General features: G+C 42.2%; 1 protein-coding gene across 1 annotated transcript in view; it reads left to right on the top strand.

Annotated features, from left to right (window-relative positions):
- Nucleotides 1–27,945, top strand: part of RTP4 (receptor transporter protein 4) — an 80,045-nt gene that overhangs the window by 14,513 nt on the left and 37,587 nt on the right. The window contains exons 2-4 of the mRNA XM_077990724.1: nt 8,469–9,203; nt 16,197–16,302; nt 23,475–23,627. The gene's annotated coding sequence lies outside the window, so the exon portion shown is untranslated. The remainder of the gene's footprint in view (nt 1–8,468; nt 9,204–16,196; nt 16,303–23,474; nt 23,628–27,945) is intronic.

The following is a 27,945-nucleotide window of genomic DNA, read 5'->3' as shown; positions in this document are numbered from 1 at the left end:
AGTATCTTTGTGGCATTCTTTGTATTTCCTGAATTTGAATATTGGCCTGCCTTGCTAGGTTGGGGAAGTTCTCCTGGATAATATCCTGCAGAGTGTTTTCCAACTTGGTTCCATTCTCACTGTCTCTTTCAGGTACACCAATCAGACGTAGATTTGGTCTTTTCACATAGTCCTATATTTCCTGAAGGCTTTGGTTGTTTCTTTTTATTCTTTTTTCTCTAAACTTCTCTTCTCGCTTCATTTCATTCATTTGATCTTCAATCACTGATACCCTTTCTTCCGCTTGATCAAATCAGCTACTGAAGCTTGTGCATGCGTCACGTAGTTCTCATGCCATGTTTTTCAGCTCCATTAGGTCATTTAAGGTCTTCTCTATGCTGTTTATTCTAGTTAGCCATTCGTCTAATCTTTTTTCAAGGTTTTTAACTTCTTTGCGATGGGTTCAAACATCCTCCTTTAGCTCAGAGAAGTTTGTTATTACCGACCGTCTGAAGCCTTCTTCTCTCAACTCATCAAAGTCATTCTCCATCTAGCTTTGTTCCGTTGCTGGCGAGGAGCTGCATTCCTTTGGAGAAGAAGAGGTGCTCTTCTTTTTAGAATTTTCAGCTTTTCTGTTCTGTTTTCTCCCCATCTTTGTGGTTTTATCTACCTTTGGTCTTTGATAATGGTGACGTATAGATGGGTTTTTGGTGTGGATATCCTTTCTGTTTGTTAGTTTTCCTTCTAACAGTCAGGACCCTCAGCTGCAGGTCTGTTGGAGTTTTCTGGAGGTCCACTCCAGACCCTGTTTGCCTCGGTATCACCAGCGGAGGTTGCAGAACAGCAAATATTGCAGAACGGCAAATGTTGCTGTCTGATCCTTCCTCTGGAAGCTTCGTTTCAGAGGGGCACCCAGCCGTATGAGGCATCAATTGGCCTCTACTGGGAGGTGCCTCTCTTGAGCTTTAAAAAGCTGTCAACCATTGTGGAAGACAGTGTGGCAATTCCTCAAGGGTCTAGAGCTAGAAACACCATTTGACCCATTACTGGGGATATACCCAAAGGATTATAAATCATGCTGCTATAAAGACACATGCACACATATGTTTATTGTGTCACTATTCACGATAGCAAAGACCTGGAACCAACCCAAATGTCCACCAATGATAGACTGGATTAAGAAAATGTGGCACATACACACCATAGAATACTATGCAGCCATAAAAAAGGATCAGTTCATATCATTTGTAGGGACATGGATGCAGCTGGAAACCATCATTCTCAGCAAACTATCGCAAAGACAAAAAGCCAAACACCACGTGTTCTCACGCATAGGTGGGAATTGAACAATAAGAACACTCGGACAAAGGGCAGGGAACATCACACACTGGGGCCTGTTGTGGGGTGGGGGGAGTGGGGAGGGACAGCACTAGGAGATATACCTAATGTAAATGATGAGTTAATGGGTGCAGCACACCAACATGGCACATGTATACATATGTAACAAACCTGCACATTGTGCACATGTACCCTAGAACTTAAAGTATAATAAAAAGAAAAAGAAAAAGAAAATTTATGGCATGGGTGAGTGCTTCTCAACTCTGGTTGGACATCAGAGTCACGTGGGGAACTTGAAGAACTCCAACTTCTGCCACATCCCCCAGACCAACCAATCCAGAATCTTGACAGTGGGCCAGGGCCGGGGACCACAACACTCTTAGGCAATGGGGCTAGATAAAAGTTTTTTAAAACAGAAAATGATATGGCCAGAAGTGATTTTTAAAATTAACCTATTTGGCCTAGTGCGGTGGCTCATGCCTATAATCCCAGCACTTTGGGAGGCCAAGGTAGGTGGATCACAAAGTCAGGAGATCGAGACCATCTTGGCTAACATGGTGAAACCCCGTCTCTACTAAAAATACAAAACATAAGCTGGGCATGGGTGTTTATAGTCCCAGCTACTCGCTAGGCTGAGGCAGGAGAATTGCTTTTACCTGGGAAGCAGAGGTTGCAGTGAGTGAGATCACACCATTGCACTCCAGCTTGGGCAACAGAGTGAGACTCTGTCTCAAAATAATAATAATAATAATATTATTATTATTATAGTTCACTTGTTTGACAGTAGTATGGGAGATGGGAAGGAGTAGGTGAGAGACCGGAGGGTAAGCCAGGGAGCTAACAATACCCAAGTACCCAAGTCTCCTGGTTCTCATGCACCTCCATAGGCTCAGGAGAAATGTCAGATAAGGCCGCTCAGAAAAGAGCTGGAGAGACCTTCTGGGTCCTCAGCCAGAGCCCATCTTGCCTGAGGGTCATGGACGTGGAGCACAGGGGCTGGGTGGTCCATTGGCTTCTCTGGCCAAACTACAGGGCAAATTTAAACACTCCAACTGTCACAACACAGCAAATCTGAATGGCAATGGCTTTTTTAAAAGCAGGATTTTACAAATAAAAATACTTATTCACAAAAAACCATCTCAGGGAAGCTGGCTAATCCTAAGGCATTTTTTTTATGTGTAAGCATTTAATTTATTTTTAAAATTAATTACTTCATAATTGACAAAAATTGTATATGTCTATTGTGTATAACATGATATTTTGAAATATGTATACATTGTAGAATGGCTAAATCAAGCTAATTAACATATGTATACCATTACCTCACATACTTTTTCTGTGGTAAAAACCCTTAAAATTTACTCTCAGAAATTTTAAAAAATCCAATACATTGTTATTAACTATTGACACCACGTTGTACAGTACAGCTCTTGAACTTACTCCTCTTATCTAACTAAAATTTCGTATCTTTTAACCAGTACCTCTGCATCCCCACTCCCACCTACCAGCACCTTACTGTTTAAGTAAGTCAAACTCACAGAATTTGAGAGTAGAATGTTAGTGAGATTACATGGTATTTGTCTTTCTGTGCCTGTTATTTCACTTAACACAGTGCCCTTTGCGTTCATCTATGTTGTCACAAATGGCAGAATTTTCCTCTTTGTAAAGGCTGAATAATATTCCATTGTGTGTGTGTGTGTATGTGTGTGTGTGTACATCATTCATCAACAGACACTTAGCTTGTTTCCATATCTTGCTATTGTGAATAATGCTGCAATCAACAAGAGGGCGCAGATATTTGAGATATTAATTTTGTTTCCTTCAACTATGTACCCCAAAGTGGATTACCTGGATTGTGTGCTAGTTCTATCTCTAATTCTTTGAGGAATCTTCATACCATTTTCAATAATGGCTGTATAAATTTACATTCCCACCAACTGTGTACAAGAGTTCCCTTTTCTCCACATGCTCGTCAACACTTGTTATTTTTTTAAGCCATTCTAACAGGTGTGAGGTAATATCTCATCACAGTTTTTATTTGAATTTTCTTGACGATTAATGATGTTGAGCACTTTTCAATATACATGTTGATCATTTCTATGTGCTCTTTGGAAAATGTTTATTCAGGTTCTTTGCCCATTTTTCAGTCACGTCATTTTGTTGTTGTTGTTTCTATTGAGTTTTATGAGTTTCTTATATATGTATTTTGCAATAGTAACTCCTTATCAGATACATGATTTACAAATATTTTCTTCTCTGTCAGTTGCCTTTTTATTTTGTTGATTGTTTCCTTTGTTGTGCAGAAGCTTTTCAGTTTGATGTAGTCCCACCTTTTTACTTTTGTTTTTGTTGTCTGTGCTTTCAGTATCAATCATATCCAAAACATTATTGCCAAGGCCAATGCCAAGGAACTTTCCCTGTGTGTTTTCTTTTGGGAGATTTACAGTTTCAGATCTTACATTTGTGTTTAATCCACTTCAAGTTTCACATATGGTATAAGATAAGGGTCCAATTTCATTCTTTCACATGAGGATATACAGTTTCTCAATACCATTTATTGACGAGCCTATGCTTTCCCTATTGTGAACTCTTGCCATCCTTGCCGAAGATTGACTGTATATGCCTGGGTTTATTTCTGGGTTTTCTATTCAGTTTCATTGGTCTATCTGTCTGTGTTTATGCCAGTACCATGCTGTTTTGATCACTATAGCTTTAATTATTTACTTTTATTATAGTTTGAAGTTAGGAAGTGTGATGCCTCTAGCTTTATTCTTTTTTCTCAAGATTGCTTTGGCTATTTGTGGTCTTTTATAGATCCCTACGAATTTCAGAATTGTTTGTTCTATTTCTGTGAATAATGCCATTGGAATTTTGATAGGAATTGGATTAAATCTGTAGATCAATTTGATTAGCATGGGCATTTTAACAATATTAATTCTTCCAATCCATGAACATGAGATATCTATTTGTTTATGTCTTCAATTTCTTTGTTGATGTCTTGTAGTTTTTAGTGCATAGAACTTTCCCTTCCTTGGTTAAATTTATTCTTAAGTAAAGTCATGTGCTGTATAACAATATTTCAATTAATGATGGATTGCATATACAATTTCCTATCAGCTACTGGTGTCTTAGCCATCTTAGCATTGCAGTGCAACACATTAACTTTTCTATGATTAAAGATGCTTAGATACACATTGTGTTACAATTGCCTATAGTATTCAGTACAGTAACATGCTGTTTGGTTTTGTATCCTAGGGGCAATAGGCTATACCATATAGCCTAGGTGTGTAGTAGGTTGTACTATTAAGGTTTGTCTAAGTACACTCCATGATGTTTGCACAATGACAAAATCACTTAACACATTTCTCAGAACATATCCCTGTCATTAAGCACCATACGACTGTATTTTAATATTTTTATGGGATTGTAAATGGAATTTTCTCAGTTTCTTTTTTTCTTTGTTTTTTTTTTTTTTTTTTTTTTTTTTTTTTTTTTGAGATGGAGTTTTACTCTGCCACCCAGGCTGGAGTGCAGTGGCAATCTCGGCTCACTGAAGCCTCTGCCTCCTGGGTTCAAGTGATTCTTCCGCCTCAGCCTCCCAAAGTAGCTGGGACTACAGGCACCCACCGCCATGTCCAGCTAATTTTTTTGTGTTTTTAGTAGAGGCGGGGTTTCACCATGTTGACCAGCCTGGTCTCAAACTCCTGGCCTCAGGTGATCTACCTGCCTCAGCTCTCAATGTGCTGGGATTACAGGCATAAGCCACTGTGTCTGGACTCTCAGTGTTTCTTTTTTTATTTTTTACTTATTTATTTATTTTTTTTTGCGGGGGGCGGGTGACGGAGTTGGCTGTTTTTTGTCAATGTATAGAAATGCTACCGATCTTTGTATGTTGGCTTTATATTCTGAAACTTCAGTGAATTTGTTTATCAATTTAAACTGTTTTAATGGCGTTTTTAGAGCTTTCTGTATATAAAATCATATCTCTGTAAACAGAGACAATTTAACTTCTTTCTTTCTGAATGGGATGTCCTTTATTTTTATGTCTTTTTCTAATTGCGCTGGCGAGGATTTCCAGTATTGTGCTGAATACAAGTGGCCAGAGTGGGCACTCTTGTCTTACTCCTTATCTTAGAGAAAAAGCTTTCACCTTTTCACAATTGAGTATAATGTTAGTTGCGGGCTTGTTATATATGGTCTTCACTGTGTTGAAGTATGTTTCTTTTATATTTAATTTCTTGAGAGTTTTTTTTAATCATGAAAGGATGCTGAATTTTGTCAAATGCTTTTGCTACATCTGTTGAGATGATCATACAGTTTTTCTTCCTAATTTTGCTAATGTAGTATATCATATTTACTGATTTGCATATGTTAAACCATCATTGCATCCTGGGGGTAAATCCCACTTCATGATGATTAATGATTTTTCAGATATGCTGTTGAATTCAGTTTACTTTATTTATTTTATTATATTTTCTCATTTATGTTTATCTGGGATATTTTCCTGTCATTTTCCTTTCTCGTAGTATCCTTGTCTGGCTTTTGTATGAGGGTAATGCTGACTTCATAAAATGAATTAGGAAGTTTTCTCTCCTCTTCATCTTTTTTTTTTGGAAGAGTTTGAGTAGGATTGGTTTTAGTTCTTCTTTAAATGTTTGTTGGAATTCACCCATGAAACCATCTGGTCTTGAGCTTTTCTTTGTTGGGAAGTTTTTCATTACTCACTCAGTCTCCTTACTCGTTATTGGACTGTTCAGATTTTCTATTTCTTCATGGTAGGTTGTATGTTTTTAGGGATTTATCCACTTATTCCAGATTACCCAATTTGTTGACATAAAATATATTCTTTGTGTTTCTATGGTATCGCTTGTAATGTCTTCTTTTTCATTTTTAATTTTATTTATTTTAGTTTTCTCTTTATTTTTTTCTTGGATAGTCCAGCTAAGAGTTTGTTAATTTTATCTTTTTTAAAAAAAAATCTCTTAGTTTTGTTGATTTTTATATTGTCTTTCTAGTCTCTGTTGCATGTATTCAGAAGTAACATTTAGTTCCTTCTGTTAACACTGGGCTTAGTTTGTTCTTTTTTTCTACTACCTTGAGGAAGGTTAGTTAGGTTGTTTATTTGAGACCTTTCTTTTTTCTTAATGTTGACACTTATTACTATAAACTTCCCTCTCAGGACCACTTTTGTTGAAGTCCACACATTTTGCTATGTGTGTTTCTATTTTCATTACTCTCAAGACACTTTTGGATATCTTCTTTGATCCATTGGTTGTTCAGGAGTGTTTTGTTTAATTTCCAAGTTAGAATTTGAAATAGAAATTATTTATAAAACAGGCATTTGTTACTGAGCATGTTTTGGTCTTCAGTTAAATTCTTTTTAACTTCTGGCTCCATGGTGTAATGGTTCTGGAATTAGCAACAATAAAACATTAGTTACATTGGTGAGTAATGGTTTTATTTAAAATAGAATTAAAATGTCAACCCAGTGGTGCTGAGAACTAAATGTAAACTCTCTAAGTGGCTAGCCTTGTGAATGTCAGAGGCCATAGCCACTACTAATAGCGATCAGGTTGGTGTTTGAGACTCATGAAGCAACCTGCATTTTAACTTACTATTTTATCTGAACCTCAAAATCTTTTGGGGAATACTTACCATAACTTCTTTTACTGGTAAAAAATCCTAAAGCTCAGAAAGGTTAATTTTCTGGAAGTCATACAGCTTATAGGCAGTGACAGAGCCCAGGAGGTTGTAAAGCAACCTAGTGGATAGAGCAAGAGTCTGATTCCAGGCCTCAGGCAGTTTGGGTGTCTGTGTAACTCAGGTACTGGTATGACATACAGTTGCTATGTATGAATGGGGAATAATGCCTACTTCATGAAGACATGGTGTGTAAGCTGCTTAGTGTAGAGTCAGCCATTGATTTGAATGCTTCATGAATGTTAGCCATTTTTTTTTCATCATCCACGTAACTTTCCGCTAGATCACTTGTGTGTTGACAAACACAACCACAGGCAACCTTCAACTTATCTAGTTTCCCACATTACCCAGGAGCATCCCCCCCACACCGGAATTGACTAAATTTGGTCAATTCTCCCCTCTCAGCTTGTTTGTTCTAGGCTTTGGGGAAATTCCCTCACTCCTCCTTTTCCTTCCCTCTGCTTTTGCAGCCAGCACTTTAGCCTGAGCCCTTCTCCCTTTTCTGAACTTGAGTCCCAGCCTCCTGGCTCTGGAGTAGCAGGGGTGCAGGTGGGGAGGGGGTGGGGTTTATAGAGGGCAGGGCTTTGTTGTGGGTAGGAAGGGAGAAATAAGAGGAGGAGCTGGAGCCATTTCTCCCTCTACCCTTTATCTTGTTGGAATGATACCTACTCTGATCTCCCATACCCAAGGCCATGCCATTTCTCTCCCAGGCCATGCCATCTCTCTCTCTCCTGAGCCATGCCATCTCTCTCTCTCTCTGTCCTAGATCATGCTATCTCTCTCTCTCCCATGCCATGCTATCTCTCTCTCTTTCTTCCAGGTCAAGCCATTTCTCTCTCTCTTCTGGACCATGCCATCTCCATCTTCCAGGCCATGCCATCTCTCTCTCTCTCTCTCCCAGGCCATGCCATCTTTCTTCCAGGCCATGTCATCTCTCTCTCTCTTGCAGGCCGTGCCATCTCTCTGTCTTTATCCCAGGCCATGCCATCTCTTGTCCAGGCCATTCCATCTCTCTCTCTCACAGACCATGCCATCTCTCTCTCACCCAGGCTATGCTATCTCTCTCTCTCCCAGGTCATGCCCTCTCTCTGTCTCCCAGGCTTGGATCTGCAGCTCCCTTGCTAGAACCTGCTTCACTCCTCTTCTCCTAGTTGTAACATCTTACATACCCATGGTACAAGCATCAGGAGCTCTTGGGGTGTTTAGTTATACTTTTTATTTTGAGTTAGTTGTGGATTTACATTCAGTTAAAAAAAAACACAAAGATTTCCCATGCGTTCTTTATGTAGTTTCTCCCAATGGGAACATCTTATCTAGAACTTTTATATTTAAGTATTTTTGTTTTATTCTTCAGCTTTATTCACATTCAGGAGAAAATTCTCAGATCTTTTCTGAGGGGACAGAGAAGACAGAACATTTTTAAAAATTATAATGATTTTTTTTTTTTTCAGGCAGGAAAGGTGAGCATCTGCTTTACCTAGACTCATCGTTGCTTCTCCAGGGACCATCCATGCCCTCAACAGAAACCTCTGGCTGAAAGCTTCTACAGGTGCTGTCTGAAGAGAACTGCACAGGCAGGAGGCAGGAAGAGAGCAGGTGCAGTGCTGAAGGCACTTAAAATCCTCCTGAAACCTTGCACTTTGGTGTGATCTTGGAGTCCGATAACTCAATTCTTCATCTGATGCTTGAGTCTCAACCTCTGCGGAACACTTCCAGTGCTAGGAACTCACCTCTATCTAAAAGCTTTGCTTACTTGGAATGCCAGAAAGTTCTTTCACTAGGCATGAGAGCAGGACTGTGTTTTCTTGTTCACTGTTGTATTCCTACTGCTAGCACAGCATTTCCCAACACAGTGCTTAACTAGTATTAGTTGAGTGAAGAGATGAATGAATGAACTTATGATCAGCCCTGTCTGAGAGGTTGGAAGCATGTTCTCCGTGTGAAGGAAGGGGTGGAGGCTGCCTGGGACGCTGAGGTCATGACTGACGCCAACCTGTCCGGGACAGAGCCAAGCCCACATGTGGGTGCCTTGCAGAACATAGGGGCCCTTGGAACTTGAGAGGGATAGAAATGCTCCAGGGTAGGAAGCCACTGAGGTTGGGGACACGACAACTCCTTCAAGTGTTCTAAGTGCCAAGGCCAAGTGGCAGCCTTTGTTCACAGTCCTGACTTAACTACATTCCTGGGTAAGTAGAGGGAAATTTAATCCATGTGTTCCCCAGCTATTTACACAACTCTGAGCAAGATGCTACCATTGTGTAAGAGCCATTTGACGTCGGTGGCACTGCTTTCTTTTTTCCATTCTGAGAAGAGTCCTTGAAGAAAAGCCAGCTCCTTCATCTCTGAAGAAGGGAGGGGCAAGAGCCCAGGGAACTGTCATCTGGACCTGGAAGGGCTCTGCAGCATCTGGGGAGACTGTTTTCAGTGAGATTCAGAGAGGAGGCTAAGGAGAGGGGTTAGCACAGGAGCACCAGTGGGCTGCTGCCGAGCCCTGTGCCCACGTGGGCTCTGCCAACTGCTGCCAGCAGGAGCTTAGTGGAGGGAGGATGTAGAAGCAGCTGGGAGATGCAGTGGGAAGATGGGGTCTTCCAGGCAGGGGTCCTTCGGTCTTGCATTCTGTGATAACCTTGGGAAGGTTACTTTCTCTCCATAAGCCTCAGTTTCCCCTTCTGCAAAGCATGAGGGTGTACCCAGTTCTGCAATCTTTATGGGTTCCAACAGCCTATTTATTCTAGGACTCTTTTTCTGTGTCTTATTGTGAATATTATCTGGCACTCCCTAGACAAATGTCGTTTAAAAAATATTTTTACCATAATCCTCAGTAAGAAATACATTTTACACAGTAGCCTACTTTATATAACTGAAGCAAAGGTTTCATAAATTAATACGCTTTCTATGGGGATAGACATAAAGTTTGATGGAATAGAAGAGAGAATGCACAAATAAATCTGTACACTTAAGGTCAATTGATTTCTAACAAGGGTGCCCAGGTAACTCAATGGGGGAAAGATGGTCTTTTTAAATAGCAGTGGGACAACTGGTTATCCAGATGCAAAAATAAATAAATATATACACATATACATAAATACATAAACTTAGAGTCTTACTTCACATGATACACAAAAAATTGATTAGTAAATGGATCACAGACAGAAATGCAAGAGTGAAAAAAATAAGGAGTGACTGATCATACCTCTACACATAAGGAATAGGATCATCTTCACAGACATTATGCTCAGTGAAAGAAGCCAATCACGAAAGCCTAAAGGTTTTATGATTCCATTTATAGGGAATCTCTAGAAAAAGCAAAAATAATAGAGACAGAAAGTAGATCAGAGATTTGCTGAGGCTGTGGGACTGTACATAGGCAGGAGGGGACTTTGCGGTCAGACAATGGACGCATTCTAGAACTGTGATGGTGCTTACACCGTGGTACAGATTTACTAAAACTCATCAAACAATACACTTATCAAGGATGGACTTCATGGTTTATAAATCACAACTCAAATAAATGACTAACACAATTAAACCTAAAGAATGCAGATGATAAATTATTTGCTCATTTTATTTTATTTTATTTTATTTTTTGAGACGGAGTCTCGCTCTGTCGCCCAGGCTGGAGTGCAGTGGCACAATCTTGGCTCACTGCAAGCTCCGCCTCCCGGGTTCATGCCATTCTCCTGCCTCAGCCTCCCGAGTAGCTGGGACTACAGGCGCCCGCCACCACGCCCGGCTAATTTTTTTGTATTTTTAGTAGAGACGGGGTTTCACCGTGTTCGCCAGGATGGTCTCAATCTCCTGACCTCGTGATCCACCCGCCTCGGCCTCCCAAAGTGCTGGGATTACAGGTGTGAGCCACCGCGCCCGGCCTACTCATTTTTTAAAATGTAGGTTCTCTGGGTATGACAAGTTAGTTCCAAACTACCTCTTACTACTTTCTTCTTCTCTCTTCATAACATCCACAGCATCATTACACATAGCTATTGCTTATCAATGACTATTCACTTGAAAATATTAAAAAGAATAGATAAATACTGATCGAAATTATTTTGAAAACTGAATTCTTTTTAAGAAAATGAGTTTTATAAGTCTAAGCAGATCTTTCTACATTTTCATATCCAATACCAACAAAGGCCACTGGTAAATCATAATTAGCCACAGATTCAAGCACATAAGTTTGTCATACCCACTACAGGCCCAATCTAATGGTTCTGAATGCTTGTGAAGCACAAGGAAAAAAGTTCTATCTCTCTGTAGGAGTTTAGGATGGAACCAGTCACTTCCAAACCAACTGATGACTAGTTTCCTACGCACTTCAGTGGTTTCAAACCGAACCGATCATCTGAATGATTCACTGGCCTCTCACCCCCTGCCCCGACCTAAACAGTTGGAATTTCTGTGGGGATCCTTCCTAAAAAGTTTTTCCAGGCCAGGCGTGGTGGCTTGTGCCTGTAATCCCAGCACTTTGGGAGGTCAAGGCAGGGAAATCATTTGAGGTCAGGAGTTCAAGATCAGCCTGGTCAACATGGCGAAACCCCGTCTCTACTAAAAATACAAAAATTAGCCAGCTGTGGTGGTGTGCACCTGTAATCCTAGCTACCGGGGAGGTTGAGGCATGAGAATTGCTTGAACCCGGGAGACGGAGGTTGAAGTGAGCTGAGATGGTGCCACTGCACTCCAGCTTGGGTGACAGAGCAAGACTCCATCCCAAAAAAACAAAAACAAAAACAAAACAAAACAAAACAAAAAACAAATTCCAGGTAGTCGGGGAGGTTTATGAGCCTCATTTGTAGCCACATCCTTTGGTATGGTCAGTTTTGAGATAGGTCACAGAGAACTGGTTTCCAATTATAGCTTAAACAGGAAGGTTTGCAAATAAAGGCCATTAAAAGATTACAAAGCACAGTATAGATTAAGTTGCCTCAACAATCACACCACCCACCATTTCTTGTCTTTGCATCTTTAGAAAGAAATGATATAATAGTTGGTAGGCTAGAATTCTGGAAACCCCTGAGAACCCACATTGATAACCTCAAATTCTTAGCTTTTCAAAGCCTCCTAAGCCTTTTTAGTCAAATGGAGATATCACCAATTAATTTTTTTCATGTCGTCATTTGCTATTAGATCAAGTCATTCTCCTGTCTTTGCACAAGCTAATTTAAAAACCAACTGCAGAATTTCCACTTATACTACTGAAGCCAGTTTGTAGCAATTCACTCTAGATTGTGTATATCTTTTTGAATCTTCAGTTATTTAATGAACTCATCAGTTCTCCCAGATTTATAGTATCTCAAATTTCACCAAATGAGCTTTTGTATTCAGGACATTTATTTTCATTGCCTCTACCTTTAATCAACCTGCGAACCTATTTTCCCTCACACTTTCCTCTTGCTTCTAGCCACCTGCCTCAGGAGGGAAGGGGCCCTCCTCCTTGGTCCTCAGGAATCTCCGGTCTCCAGCGATGCCAACTCTGTCTTGTATCCACTGCTTGTGACTCTATGCCTACTCATCTTCCACAGCTTAGACCGATATTCAAATCTCTCCCATCCGAAAAACAAAATCCTTCTTTGGCACAAAATTTCCCTTCCCATTCAGCCTTCATCTTCTTTCTCATTTTCTTTCCCAGTCAAGTTTCTGGAGAGAGGAATGTTTCCTGAGTTCTCTTTATTTCTCTTCTCCAATTAGCTCCTCCTCTCTATTGTCTGCTTCTGCCCTCATTGTTCCAATAAAGCCGCTGCCAGCTGGAGCCATTAGAGACCCTCTGAGTGGCCACATCCAATCAACCCGTTTTCTCTTCATACCTACTTTAACTTTCCTGTTGAGTATGTTTTTGTGAACAATTGTCTCCTTGAAACAATATTCCTTTAGTTTTTCGCACATTGTCTGTTCTCCTTTCTCCTTCCTACACCCTGGACTGCCCCCCTTCAGCTGTTATCTCAAGGCACTCTTTCCCTTTCATTTCTTGCAAATTGCCTCTGTCTTTGACTGCTTCCTCCTCTCATTCTCCTCCAGTGACTCTTCAGGTATGGCTCTGGAATCTTTTGTGTCAGAAACACCCAAGGAGCTTTCTGCTTGCTAAAGGTATGACCGGAGTTCTAGTCCAGACCTACTGTATAGAGTCTCTGGAGGTGGGTAGGAACGTGCATTATAAGTTGTCTCTCCTGGAGATTCTGACACTTTCCCTGGACCACACTTTCCCGCCCTCCTCCACCCCCACCCTGACAGGGTCTTGCTCTGTCACCCAGGCAGGAGTGCAGTGGTGTGATCACGGCTCAGTGTAGCTTTCATCTTCTGGACTCAAGTGATCCTCCCAACTCAGCCTCCCAAGTACCTGAGACTACAGGCATGCACCACCACACTTTGCTAATTTCTAAATTTTTGTAGAGATGAGGCTTTGCTATTTTGCCCAGGCTGTGGGCCATCCTTTGTGTGTGTGTGTATGTGTGTGAGAGAGAGAGAGACAGGGTCTCACTTTGTTGTCCAGGCTGGAGTACTGTGCCGGGATCTCAGCTCACTGCAACTTCCGCCTTCCGGGTTCAAATGATTCTTGTATCTTAGCCTGCTGAGTAGGTGGGATTACAGACATGCACCATTTTTGTGTTTTTAGTAGAGACAGAGTTTCACAATGTTGCTGAGGTTGGTCTCAAACTCATGGCCTCAAGTGATCCACCCTGCTTGGTCTCCCAAAGTGTTGGGATTACAGGCACGAGCCACAGGGCCCAGCCTGTGGGCCATACTTTTCAATGTTTCCCAGTTTATCCTCCCCACTGCTGCCTTGACCCCATCCCATTGCTCTCCTCCTTAAAATCCTTCATGGGCTCTCTTCCTTACAAACAGACGCTAAGCTCCATATCCTGGCATAAAAGACCTTTGGTGATTTGGCCCCTGTGCAGCTCTTGGGTTGCCCCCAACTCTCAAATCTACTCTGTGCTCTGGAGATATCCTTAACACACCGGCTTGCCCGCACCCTGAGCCTGGCAGTTCCTGCTGCCAAAATGCCCTCCATCAAGTGTCACTTGCACCCACCTTCAAATCTCAGAGTGGGGAAGAGCTCCTGAACGAGAGGAAAGGCCTAAGCCCCAGTGTTGGCTCTGCCATTGATAAGTCACATGACACATTGATTATACAGTCGTTGAGCCCAAACTCATATGTAAGCAAAGAGAGGACTTTAAACTGATTTCAGTTTTGAAATACTTAAAAAAATCAGAAATACACACTTGGTACAAATGCGTTGTGAAAGGTGCAGTAACAAGTCGCAGCCACCAGATAGCACTAGAGGATCTCATTCAGCACAAGCGCGGGGCGTTGTCTCCGTGACTTAAACTTCATTCTGGAGGTGGTCCACTCGAATTTGGGACTGATGGGTGCCATCAGCTCCATGCCTAATCTTTATGTAAGACTATCATGAGACAGAGGAGCAGAATTTGTCACTTAAAAACCTCACTTTGTGGGAGGCAATGAAACTAGTCGTTAGTGTTGTCTTTAAATGCACAAATTTAAAAAGCAGCACTTCCCATGCTGGCTGGTGCATTTTGAAGGCTGTCCCAGTACTCCCACCCTACAGCTCATTTTTGGACCTCATATGCCGGACACATGGAGGGAGTTGTTTTGTTCGGGTTCTAGTGGAACCATCTGTACATTCCTCACTCTCTGTGGGGAGCAGGAATTGATCCCAGGAAATGACCTCGGCTGCCTTGGGAAAGACGGACCTCCCGTCCCTGGGGCTTTGAGCAAATCTGGGTAGTTGAGGGGCTGAAGAGGTAATTCTAGACCTTCCTGTGGCTGGGTTTGAATCTGAGACCCCTCTGAGGATCTGATGAAAGTCATGGACGATCCCCTCCAGAATACTCGTAATATGCAGATTATTTCAGCAGCTTCGCAGATTTTCGTCTAGGGACCCAGGCTATGGACTATTTAGGGTTCCTCTCAAGGTTAAGAACCCAATGTCTTATAGTTGTCCTTCATAACGAGCGATGCACATTAGTAGCTTTCTTATTTGTAGTAAGACTAAACTCTTGGTTATTTCCTCTGGAGAAGAAGTGGGGGTGATGAATCTCACTATTTAGGAATACCTCAATAGCGGATCATCCATCAGATCTGGGCTTTCCTATGAGCACTTGAGCCCCTTAGAGAGGGTGCATTCTGAAACTCTCCTGCAGGGGAGGCTAAAAAGCCACACATAGCCCCAATGAGTGCCTGCTCCCTGGGGATGTGCCCTGGCCACGCAGGGAGGAAGTGAAGCTTTGCCATGTCGGTGTCCACATCTCAGTCCTGAGCTTTCTTTGTAAATCTTTCTGTGTTCTGGGAAGCTCCAGGGACTCTGCCTGCTTTTCTCTGCACTATACAGCTCCTCCATATGCTCCTACCTTTGGAGTTCTTTGCATCCTGCAGCTTGTGACCTAGAAGCCTCATAAGACAAAATAGCTAGCAATGACCTTGGGATTAGGATTCTCAGTCTGGTCTTGGCTCTGCCATTTATTACCTGTGGGACTCTCAGCCTCAGTTATAAAATAGGAATAATCACTCCTATTTCTTATCTTATTGGGTTCTTTTACTTTTATTTAACAAATATGCACTGAGCGCTGTTACGTGCCACTCCCTGTCCTAAGCACGGTGGATACAATGAATGGGACAGACATGATTCTCTGTCTTGATGAAGTCGACAGTGCAGGATAGTTTGAGAATCAAATCAGCAAGTATCTGAACACCTTCTGTTAACTGCAGAGTGCTCTACTCACACACTCTTCCTACTGCTTTTGCTTCATAACAATAACCTTGATCTAAAGAGCAGTGAATCATTTGAAAACTTGTTGTAATACAGGTCCCTTCTGAGAATGCAGCAGTGCCCTTGTGACATGCTGGGTGCAAGCTCTTCTGGGGGTCACAGGGTAGAGCCCCTGACTCTCTCCCAGCCTTGACTGAACTCATGGGGTCTCCTGGGCTCCGGCAGCAGCCATGCTTTCACCTTGTATGCATTCTTTCCCTACAATGCCCTGAGCCTTCCAGGAAACCTGATTCACCCAAACAAGCAGGTCAAGATTTCCACTTGATCTTATTGCTTCATGTGGTCCTAAATTCCCATAGCCATAGTGGCATATAGAAAGTAAATTAATATTATAACGGGGAGCTGGGAGGCCCTCAGTTCCCATTTCCCACTCTTATCCCCTTTTCCTCTCCAGGTCCGCAGGCTGGGTCAGGTTCTGTGTCTGGGTGAGGAGCTATCGGTGGACGGGCTACAAATGAGCGGCAGTGGCCCAGTGGTTCTAACTGCGCACAGGACTTCAGGCAAGAAAATGGGGCTCTTTCTTATCCCAAGGGTTCAGAAATATAAAATGTTGTCTCTAACCTCTTCCCAGTACTCCTCCCAGTTACAGAAATACCTGCCCCTCTTACTGGGTGACTTTAAATGGACATAGAGGCTTTCAGGCAAGACTTGTACATTGAGGGTCTGTGTTCACTTGGGAGAGGCTGTGTGTGTGTGGAGGTCACTAAAATCTGCATTTTTATTGAAGAACATGTCAGACTTGAGCTATTTCTGTTCTGTGAATATCATTCAGAAAACTAATTTTCCAGGACAGAGTGAAAAAGGCAGGGAAAGGAGGAATTAATGATTAGGGATTTTGAATTATTCTCTCTTGTTTCTGAGAAAATTGAAAAGTACCCGTCAGTTCTGCATTAAAGAAGACATGTGGCTCACGCCTGTAATCCCAGCACTCTGGGAGGCTGAGGTGGTAGAATACCTGAGGTCAGGAGTTCGAGACCAGACTGGGCAACATGGTGAAACCCTGTCTTTACTAAAAATAAAAAAAAAAAAAAATAGCTGGGCATGGTGGTGCACGCCTGTGATCCCAGCTATTCAGGAGGCTGAGGCAGGAGAATCTTTTGAACCCAGGAGGCAGAGGTTGCGGTGAGCTGAGATCATGCTACTGCACTCCAGCCTGGGCAACAGAGCAAGATTCTGTCTCAAAAAAAAAAAAAAAAATGTGAAATGTTCATGTACAAAAAAATTTAAGGCAACTGCAAGCACACATTCTCTGAACATCAGCAGTGTCCTGGAGGTGGGGTGAGGTGCTCTGAGGGCTCCCTCTAACTCAGCTGAGGGCAACTCTGTCCTTCCAGATGCTCGGCCCTAAAGCTGTGCTGGTGTTTCTGACCCCTCTTTTTCTCTCATGCCACACATCACACATCCGGCCAGCCAGGAAATCCTACTTACTGACTCCCTTTTTCAAGACATATCTAGTACCCACCCACTTGTCACATCTTCTACTGTCACTGTTGTGATCTGAGCTGTCATCGCTTCTCTCCAGGATGATTGCAGTAGCCTCCTAGCTGGTCTCCCTACTTCTACCCTTCTACCCTACACTCTGTTTTAAAAGCCACAGCCAGAGTCATCCTGTAAAGCAGAAGTCACATGGATTGATTAAGTCAGTCCCCTTGTAAGCCCTTCTATTAAAAACAAATTTTAAACAATTTGTATTTTCTACTGATCACTGGAATATCCTGAGAGGCTGTGCAGAGCCTGCTTGTTCTTTGTTTAGTAGCATTAACCGTTACCAGCTCTTTGGCTGAGTTTAAATTCTTAAAGACAGAAAATTTCTGGAAATGAGGTAATAGCAGAAATAGGTTGAGGTTTCTTCAAAGTTGTTAATTTTTACTTCCTGCTAGCTAAATTGGGCCCGTGGTTCTCCTGAGAAACCCAGAGCAGTGATTTTAGCAGAGCTCTGCCAGGGTTAGGTCCAAGGGATCCATTCAAGTCTGGCATGAGAGATCGATTGGGGAAAAACCAAAGAGCCCATGCAAAGTCTACTGGAAATAAATGAGTCTTGGATGAGCTTCATTAATCTGCAAACGTTCCCTGCGTTTTCCTCCTCACCCATGGTCTTTTCCTTCAAGGGGTTCTTTGCCAACCAAGTTCCCAGATCTCTATAATGCAAATGCGATCTGAACAATGGGTGGTAACATTGATGATAGCAAATAATTATGAAGCACTCTTTTGGTGCCAGGCACTATTTAAAAATTTTATATCCATTCGTTTATTCACTCATCTAACAAATCAATTTTGAGTATGTGAATCCAAAAGCATCTGAGATGGGTCTCTATCAATTTAGAAAGTTTACTTTGCCGAGGTTAAGGACGCATCTGTGACACAGCCTCAGGAGGTCCTAATGACATGTGCCCAATGGTCGCTGGGACACAGCTTGGTTTTATGCATTTTAGGGAGACATGAGACATGTAAGATACACATTGGTTCTGTCTGGAAAGGTGGGACAACTCAAAATGGGGGCTTCTAGGTCATAGGTAGATAAGAGACAAAAGGTCGCATTCTTTTGGGTCTTTGATCAGCCTTTCACCAAAGACACAATTTACATATAAGAGGGGGTAGAGGAGGAATAGTCTTTTATGCCTTAGTCTGACTCAGTGAATCCGCATTTTTACATAAACAATAGGGCAGAGGAAGCAACTGGGTATGCATTTATCTCAGGTGAGCAGAGGAATGACCTTGATTCTGTCTATCCTTTGTCCCGCACTTGTGAAGATAAGCTATCAGTTTATGTTGCCAGGGTGAAATTCAACAGAACTGGTTTAGGGCAAAGATCTTGAGGCCCACAAGGAATTTCCTTGCAGGTAAATTGTGACGGAGGTATATAGTTTTTTAAAAAAATCTTTGCAGCTATCTTATTTAGGATTAAAATAGGAGGCAGGTTTGCCTGACGCAGTTCCCAGCTTGACTTTTGCCTTTCACTTAGTGATTTGGGGGTCTTGACATGTATTTTCTTTTCACAAGCACTTATTACATACATGAATAAACAAAACAGGAAAATAAATCCCAGCCCTCCAGAGCTTATAGTCTAGCACAGGGAGGTAGAACATATATGATAATCATGTGAATAAGCAATCGAGACCATCCTGGCTTACACGGTGAAACCCCGTCTCTATTAAAATATACAAAAAATTAGCCGGGTGTGGTGGCGGGTGCCTATAGTCTCAGCTACTCGGGAGGCTGAGGCAGGAGAATGACGCGAACCCGGGAGGCAGAGCTTGCAGTGAGCCAAGATTGTGCCACTGCAATCCAGCCTGGGCGACAGAGCAAGACTCCATCTCAAAAAAAAAAAAAAAAAAAAGAAAGTAAGTTATCCCTGTGGGTAGCTGGAGGCACAGCGATCCAGGCAGGACCAGCCAGTGCATGGACTCTAAGGGGAGAGCGACTTGGATGCTCTAGGGCCAGCAAGGAGTCCTGTGGCTGGAGTGGAGGCAGGAGGGGAATAAAAGGGATGAGGTCAGAGATACAAGGGTGGGCAGAGGCCATGAAGGGCCTAAGGGGCCACTGTAAGGGTTTGGCTTTCTCTCCAAATCAAGTAAGATCAAGCAGGGAGCCACTGGAGGACCTTAAAAGTGAGCTGACTTAATGCGACTTGTGTTTCACAAGATCTCTCTGACTGCTGAGTTGAGACGGACTGTAGGGTGTGGAATCCTGAGAAGGTAAGGAAGCAACAATGAAGAAGGGGCCCCAGGTGGGGGAGAATAATCTGTGGGTATAATGACATTATTTGGCAGGCACAATGACCTTATTCCACACATAGTCCCCTTCAACAGGACCCTAAAAAACTTCCCTCCAGCCCCTGCATCTTTGCAGATAGTCCTTTCTCTGCTGTGCTGCCCACTGCCGCCTTGAAAAAATTTTCATACTTTCTCTAATAAATCTGCCTTTTTGTACCTACAACTGTCTTGATAAATTCCTTTACCACCCGCAAAGTCAGCCCCAGCCAGTTACACCCATGACATAGGGTGCAAGAGTGGAAATCCAGAGACCAGTCCGGAGGTGACTGCAATAATTCTAGGGAGAGATAATGATAGCTTCACAGAGGAAGTGAGAAAGGTTTAGATGCCAGATATAGCTTAAATGTCGCTCCAATCAGGCTTCTTAACTTAGTGAGTCTGTGGAGTGAGAGAAAGTGAAGAGTTAAAGAAAGTGAAGAGTTAAGGATGACTACCAGGTTCTGGCCTGAGCTCCTGGAAGGACTGAGTTGCCCATTACTGAGAGGGAGAAGAATACTGGTGAGCAGGCATTTGGAGGAAGATGAGGAGTCCAGTTTGGGACATGTTAAGTTTGTTGGTATCTACTAAAGTAGGCCAGGGGAGCCTGGGATTCAGGGAACAGGCTTGGCTGAAGGTATACATTTAGAAGTCTTTCATACACACGCGGTAGTTAAAACCTTGAACCTGGATGAACCCACTGAGGAAATGTGTGCACACACAGAGGAGGATGAAGGACAGGGCCCTGTGGACTCCAATGTCAGGAGTCACAAAGAAGATGAGAATGAGAAGGAGCAGCCAGTGAAAAAGGACAAAGAAAGCCAAAGTGGTACTGTCCCACAAGCCAAGGAAAGGAAATGCTTCAAGGGGGAAGCAAAGATTGGCTGCATCAAATATTGCCGGTGGCTGAAGTAGGAGCGTGGCTGAAAATCAACCCTTGGGTTTAGTAATATGGAGTCACTAGTGACCTGGACAAGAACTCTTGACGTGGAGCAATGAGCATGAAAGACTTAGTTCGAGTCTCTTTAAGAGAAAATAGGAAGAGAAGAACTGGAGACAGTGAATATATCAACATGAGAATTTTTGCTGCAAAGTACTACAGAGAAAAGAGGGGGTGGAAGGCAGAGGAGGTGGAGTCAAAGGAAGTGAAAAACTATTATTTTTTATGATGGGACAAATAACAGCCTATGTGGATGCCAATGAGAATGATGCAATAGAGTGGGAAAAACTAACACGACAGGAGAGGAAAGGAAGTGCTCTTAAAACAACATCTTTAAGTAGTTGAAAGAGGGTAAGACCTAGCCACTTTAGGTAATTGAAGGGTTGGAATTCGTGGTAGTCTACTAGGCTGCCATAACAAAGTACCACAAACTGAGTGGTTTAGGCAACATAAATTCATTGTCTTACAGTTCTGGAGGCTGAGAGTCCAAGATCAAGGTGTGAGCAGGGTTGGTTTTTCTGAGAGCTGTGAGGCAGAATCTGTTCCATGCTGCTCCCCTGGCTTCTAGTGTTTGCTGGTGTGTTGGTGTTCCTTAGTTCGTAGGTGCATCACTCTGATCTCAGCCTTCATCTTAATATGGCCTTCTCCCCATGTGTGTATCTGTGAATATACTTTTCCTCTTTTTAAGGATCAGTCATATTGAATTAGGGGCCCACCCTCCTCCAGTATGACTCCATCTTAACTAATTACATCTGCAATGATCTCATTTCCAAATAAAGTCACATCCTGAGGCACTGGGGATTAAGACTTTTAACGTATGAATTTTTGGAATACACAATACAACCCACAACAGCTTTAGAGAGGAGATGGAAAATTTGTCTTTAGTAATAAAAGGGAAGGCAGAGGATTCGTTTGAACATGCTGGCAGTTTTATGGATATATTTGCAACAGTCCATAGAAATGCTCGTCTAATTGTTTCCATTGCCTCTGAGATGTGGAAAGCAAGGTCACTTGCCGCAGGTGTGGGCAATGGCAGATTAAGGAGGGGGGAAGGTGCAAAATTGTTTCTAGCAGGTGGGAGAGTGAGGAGAGTGAGAAAACACAATATGGTAGCCAAGTAACCTTAAGGGCACACCTGTGGTCCTGGGTTGTATATTTAAAGCAGGGCAGTTTGTGTGGTTGTGGGTTTTTCTCAAGCTCCTCTCAGTTGCATGGTAGCAGGCAGAGAGTTGAAAAGGAGGGTTTGATTAACCAGGGTTGTGGTTTTGCAAAGCGAGTACAGCACACAGAAGAGAAGGAGAGGCAAGGGAGTCGAGAGTAAGTATAAGGAAGTTGTAGTGATAGACCCTGAAGAAAAAGTTGGATAAGAGGGAAGAAAGGACCCTATGTGGAGATACTATAATTACACCGATTTTACAGGTGTGGAAAGTGATGCACAGAGAAGTTAAGTACTTTTTGAGGTTTGATCAGTGGCAGAGCCAGAATCCAAACCGAGGCAGTGTGACTCAAAGCACATAGCTCCCTATGAGAGACACAGGATCAGAAAGGCTGGAGGATGGAGGCAGGAAAGACAGGGTATCAGATTAGAGTTACAAAACTGATTCCTTCTGCTGACTCCCCACGTAACCCTAAGGAAGGCATTCCTGTTCCCTGTAATATGATACTCCATGACTGCAACGATTTCCCTCTCATCTTTAGAGAAGGATCATTTTAATTTGACCAACCTCCCATCCTCCCTTCCTTTCTTTCCTTAAGTGTACACAATGTTTCACTATTCACAAAATCTTTTATATTCATTTTCACACTTTGTGTCCACAGTCACCTATGATAGCAGTTATTATTATTTCTACTTTCAAGATAATACAATGTGGCTTGGGATAGTGAAGAGATGAACACAAAAGCAGGTTAATAGCAGACCGAGACTTCAAGTCTAAATCTTTAACTTTAAATTCAATTCTCTTTCCATTTCCTAAAATGCTTTCTTCTAAAAATAGTGTTTTCCTGAGATTGACATAGGTGAATTGGAGAGCAGGTGTGTCCCTCACAGTGGAGGAGTCTGTACTAGATTAGCGCTTTTCTGAGGTGCTGCAGAATAAATAAATGCAAGCAGTGATTGTGGTGTGAGAGTGAATGACTGCTCACATGCTTTCCACCCCTGACTCTAGGATATGTCAGGGAATAAATGTCTATGTTAACAGAAGAAAGCCTTGATTAGAATGTTTATATCACGTTTAGTATGGCACGTGAATTCGTCTTGTTTGTTCTTGGGGCTATTTTCCGTATAAACAAAAATGCTTCCAAAATATTTGGTAAGCCTCCTTAGTAAAGTGTAGTAATTTGAACATTTATTCATTAATTCATCAAGCTTTATTCATCCCTTGCTATGTGCCTGGAATTGTGCTAGCTGTTGTATCTTTGTCTTTAGGAAGTTCAGTTAAGACAGACCTATAAATAAACATTCACCCTATACATGCTGTAGGAGAAATAAGCACTAAGTATTAAGGAACACAGAGCTGGGACTGAGCCCCTGCCTGGCCAGAGGAAGGAGGACTTCAAGTTGGAGGTGACATTGAAGCTTCCGGGTAATGCAGGGGAACAATTGCACAGCCACCACAGCTCTCCCAAGACTGGTCTTGGCATGGCCTCACACCTGGAATGACAAAGCCCCTACCACACTCATACTTTAAGACAAGCAAAGAGCAGAACGATTCTTTCAGCTCTGAGAGGCCATGAGATTCAAAAGACAGACACTGTGACCAACACGATTAGGGACAGGAAAGAGGGCATGAGCAGGCAGAATTGAGGTTTCATTTGGGCTTCTTGAGTAAGACAGTGATTTTTTCTTCAGGGTCTATTGCTACAATTTCCTTGTACTTACTCCCAAATCCCTTACCTCTCCTTCTCTTCTGTGTGCTGTACTTGCTTTGCAAAACCACAACCCTACCTGGGCTTGTTGTCAATTTTGTGTTTCTCCCACCAATAGGAAACACAAAGTCTTCTGATTCAGAGGGAAGGACCAAGGACTGGCATGGAGACGACTTGACAAATGACCTACTCATGGCTAGCTAGATTCCGGGCCCACCACTTCTCCTTCCTGAGCCACAGCTTATACATTATGGAGCTGATCTGGTCTCTGGTAATGAGTTTATGGATGACTTTTTCTTCGTATTGTTTTATCTTTACTTTCCATATTTGCTGCAATGAAAATGTTTTAATTAACTTTGAAATATTAATGTATTAATTAACCTCAAAAAAGTGAAAATATAGGGATTGAAGTAAATGGCTTCTAAGACCCATTCTAACTTAAAATCTGATTTTAAAGAGAGAAGCAGTAGAGATAGAGGGAAAAAGAGGAGAGCGTATGACTTTTGATGACTATAATACATTCTTTGAATGTCTTTTCATAGTGGCTCTAATTTATTAAGCTTCAGGTCTTGTGGAAAACACTTAACATATTCAAGTTAACTATGCACACGTAACCAGTAGGGTCTGGCCTTTTAAACACATATATTCACCCTAGAATAAGGAAAGGCAGCATAGTGAAATGTTTAAAGGTTTTTTTTTTTTTTTTTGTCTTTGGATTATGTTTGGATGCATGTATTTCCCAAGTGTCTCTAAGCCCAGTACTAATAAAATTCAAAGAGAGGCCCACTTCCTCTACATGTGAGCATTGGCACACTACTTCCCCAGACCTGGAGGGTCTCAAGACCCACTAGTAGCGCTGTCAGTCTTCGCCTTGAATTCCCTTCACAGAGCCAAGTAGCAAGCCGGATGAATGAGTGCAACAGGACAGTGCCTCCTAGTGCTGGGGCCCCAGAGGCAGGGGCTGGAACGCCTCCACCCCCATACCTAATTCTGGGCACAGCCACAACTCATTGACTAGAGCACATCCCATTCCTCCACTACAGGACTAGAATCAGATTTTGGTAAAGAAAGAGCACTCTCAGATGGCCTAAAGCAATCTCTAATACAAAGTTGAATATGTCACCAAGAATTACTAAGTATTTAAGAAAACAAATATTGAGAAAGAAAGGAATAAAACTTAACAGAAAATAGCACCTTAGGAAAGAGAAAATTCAGTAAATAAAATGTAAAAACTATAATTAACATTTACATTTATAAAATAAGAACAAGCTGTTATAAAAAAGTACCAATTAAAGATCTTAGAAATGAAAAAAAAAAGCTAGTTGAGAAGAAAAAGTCAATAAATGGGCTGCAAAGACTCATTGGATATACATGAAGAGAAAGGTTGTGTGCAGCAAGACTGAATGGAGTGATTCTGCCAGTACTTAAAACAGAAGGACCGGCCGGGCGTGGTGGCTCATGCCTGTAATCCCAGCACTTTGGGAGGCCAAGGGGGGGCTGATCGCCTGAGGTCAGAAGTTCAAGACCAGCCTGACCAACATGGTGAAACCCTGTCTCTACTAAAAATAAAAAAATTAGCCGGGCATGGTGGCGCGCGCCTGTAATCCCAGCTACCCCAGAGGCTGAGGCAGGAGAATCACCTGAACCCGGGAGGCAGGGGTTGCAGTGAGCCAAGATCGTGCCACTGCACTCCAGCCTGGGCGACAGAGTGAGACTCCATCTCAAAACCAACCAACCAACCAACCAACCAAACAAACAAACAAACAAACAGAAGGACCAAGAGATAGAATATGTGGGGAAAGTTAAGACATTCAAAGGATAGCATAAAAATTCCAGTATCTATAACAATAAGAGTACAAGATGGAGAGAACAGACAAAATGAATGAGAAAAAAATCAAAGACATAATATAAAAGAATATCCTAGTACCAGATTTTTTTTTTTTTTTTTTGAGATGGAGTCTCGCTCTGTCACCCAGGCTGGTGTGCGGTGGCATGATCTTGGCTCACTGCAATCCCTGCATCCTGGATTCAAGCAATTCTCTGCTTCAACCTCCTGAGTAGCTGGGATTACAGGTGCCTGCCACCACACCCAGCTAAGTTTTTTGTATTTTTAGTATAGATGGGGTTTCACCATCTTGGCCAGGCTGGTCTTGAACTCCTGACCTCGTGATACACCCACCTTGGCCTCCCAAAGTGCTAGGATTACAGGCGTGAGCCACCGCACCCAGCCTAGTGCCAGAACTTTTAGATGGAAAGGGCACACCAGGTTTCTAAGCAAAATGACTGGGAAGAAACAAGTCAACCCTAGACATATTCTAGCCAAATTTTGGAAAATGAAGGCAAAAACAATATAAAAGCCTCTAGAAAGAAACCAAAGATTATGTACAAAGGAGAAAGAACACAGCAATAATAAACGACAAGATTCTGGTTGGCAATAATGGCTTGAAGAGACAATGGAATAGTATAGTATCTTCAATGTTATGAGGGAAAATAATTTTGAAACCAGAATTCTGTACTGACTCAAATGATCATTGAAAGGCAAGATCAAAATAAAAGTATTTCAGGATACAAAATTCTGCACAATTCTCACTATAATAATTCCTGAAAACTCTAATCTTTAAAATGAAAAAGGAATACAACAGGAATTCACAGGAGAGAGAAGCATTCTTGAGTAAAGAAAGAAAATTTAAAATTAAATCTAAATAATTGTTGGACAATAAAAAAATTAATATTATGCTAGATCAATCCCCAAATGATCCCTGTGTAGGATGTGGGTAGTAGGAAGTTATTGTTTTTGTTATGATAAATAAAGGAGAATATAGATAGCTTAATTTTAGATATACAAAAATGTTTATTGTGTTGTTTGGACGATAGCAATAAGTGTGAACTGCTTTGGAGTTTGAAAGGAAAATCAGCAAGATACGAATAAGAAGAAAAAGAAAATAATCCTTCATTAAAATAGGAATAACATTCTTAGCGAACACCTCAATTGCTGAATAATTCCTTAATTTCCTTCTAACATCTGTTGGTTGACTAAATGAGAGTAAGAATGGGCAATATTTACAAGGCTTAATGCTCAGGCCCCACTCCTCATCAATTAATAAGAATTTCTGGCCTGGTATAGTGGTTTATGCTTGTAATTCCAGCACTTTGGGAAGCCAAGGCAGGAGGACAGCTTGAAATCATAAGTTCAAGACTAGCCTGAGCAACATAGTGAGACCCTGTCTCTACAAAAAACAAAAATAAAGTATCCAGGCATGGTGGTGTGTGCTTGTAGTCCCAGCTACTCGGGAGGCTGAGGCAGGAGGATTGCTTGAGCCCAGGAGTTCAAAGTTGCAGTGAGCCATGATCGTGCCATGGCACTCCAGTCTGGGTAACAAAGCAATGCCCTGTCTCTCAGAAAAAAAAAAAAAAAAAAAAATCTCTAGGGGTGGGACCCAAGCATCAACAAATTTTAAAACTCCCCAGGTGAGTCCAGTGCAATGTGAAGCTGGGTTTGCTAACCAGAAGAATAGAGAACAGGTCCTTGAAGGGGAAAGGTCTCATTTCAGGTGGGACTAAATGGCAGAGTGACAGTGGGAGGGTCCCCATACCTTCAGACATTCATTTTGAAATCTCACCTCTCTCTGAGTTGTGAGAGCTGCTATGGAGGAGCTCTGCAGGCCATTCCAGAGCTGAAGAACCCCAATTCTGTGAGACCAGTGTCAGAAAAAATAGAATCCACTTACTCGCTTCTAAAATATACCACATGGGACCCACGTGAGTGCAGAGCTCACCTGTTTCTGGTCATCAGAACTGGTACCCATCCTGCTGCTCTGTTTGTGCAGTTGCAGCCAAACATGGGGCCCTTCTCTCTGGGAATTTGTTAGGCATTTGTCCACAGCCATGGGTCAAAAAGCCCATGAAGACATTCTTGGTTTACAATAGTGGTCAGGGCCCTTGCTCACTGCTGCTGGTCCCAGGGCCAAGCCTTGTCCAGCCTAAAGTTCCTTCTCCTCTCCTCCCTGCCTGTTCAGGATCTACTCAGCTTCTCTGGGAAGATATCACTTCTTTCTCTGAACTTCTGGTCTCTTTTTTTTCTTGCCTTCCATTATTACTTAAACATTTGCTATCTTGGTTCCTAAGTAGATGTGCCCCTCCTATCAGGCATTTCTTTTGAAATTCTCTGTATTACTCCATTTTCACACTGCTATAAAGAAATACCCTAGACTGGGTAATTTATAAGGAAAGAGTTCCTTATAAAAGAGTTCCTTATTTGACTATAAAAGAGTTCCTTATTTGACTCACAGTTCCACATGGCCTGGGAGGCCTCAGGATACTTACAATCATAGTGGAAGATGAAGGGGAAGCAAGCATCTCCTTCATAAGGCAGCAGGAGAGAGAAGAGCAAAGGAGAAACTTCCAAACACTTAAAAAGCCAACAGATCTCATGAGAACTCACTAGCTCTGATGATAGCAGCATGGGGGAAACTGGCCCCATGATCCAATCACCTCCCTCCCTTGACATGTGGGGATAACAATTCGAAATGAGATGTGGATGGGGCACAAGCCAAACCGTATTACTCCCCCAAACACTTGTTTGGTTCCAA

The sequence above is a fragment of the Macaca mulatta genome, chromosome 2, assembly GCF_049350105.2.
Source record: "Macaca mulatta isolate MMU2019108-1 chromosome 2, T2T-MMU8v2.0, whole genome shotgun sequence".
Classification (NCBI taxonomy): Eukaryota; Metazoa; Chordata; class Mammalia; order Primates; family Cercopithecidae; genus Macaca; species Macaca mulatta.
This window is presented reverse-complemented; position numbering and strand designations above follow the sequence as displayed.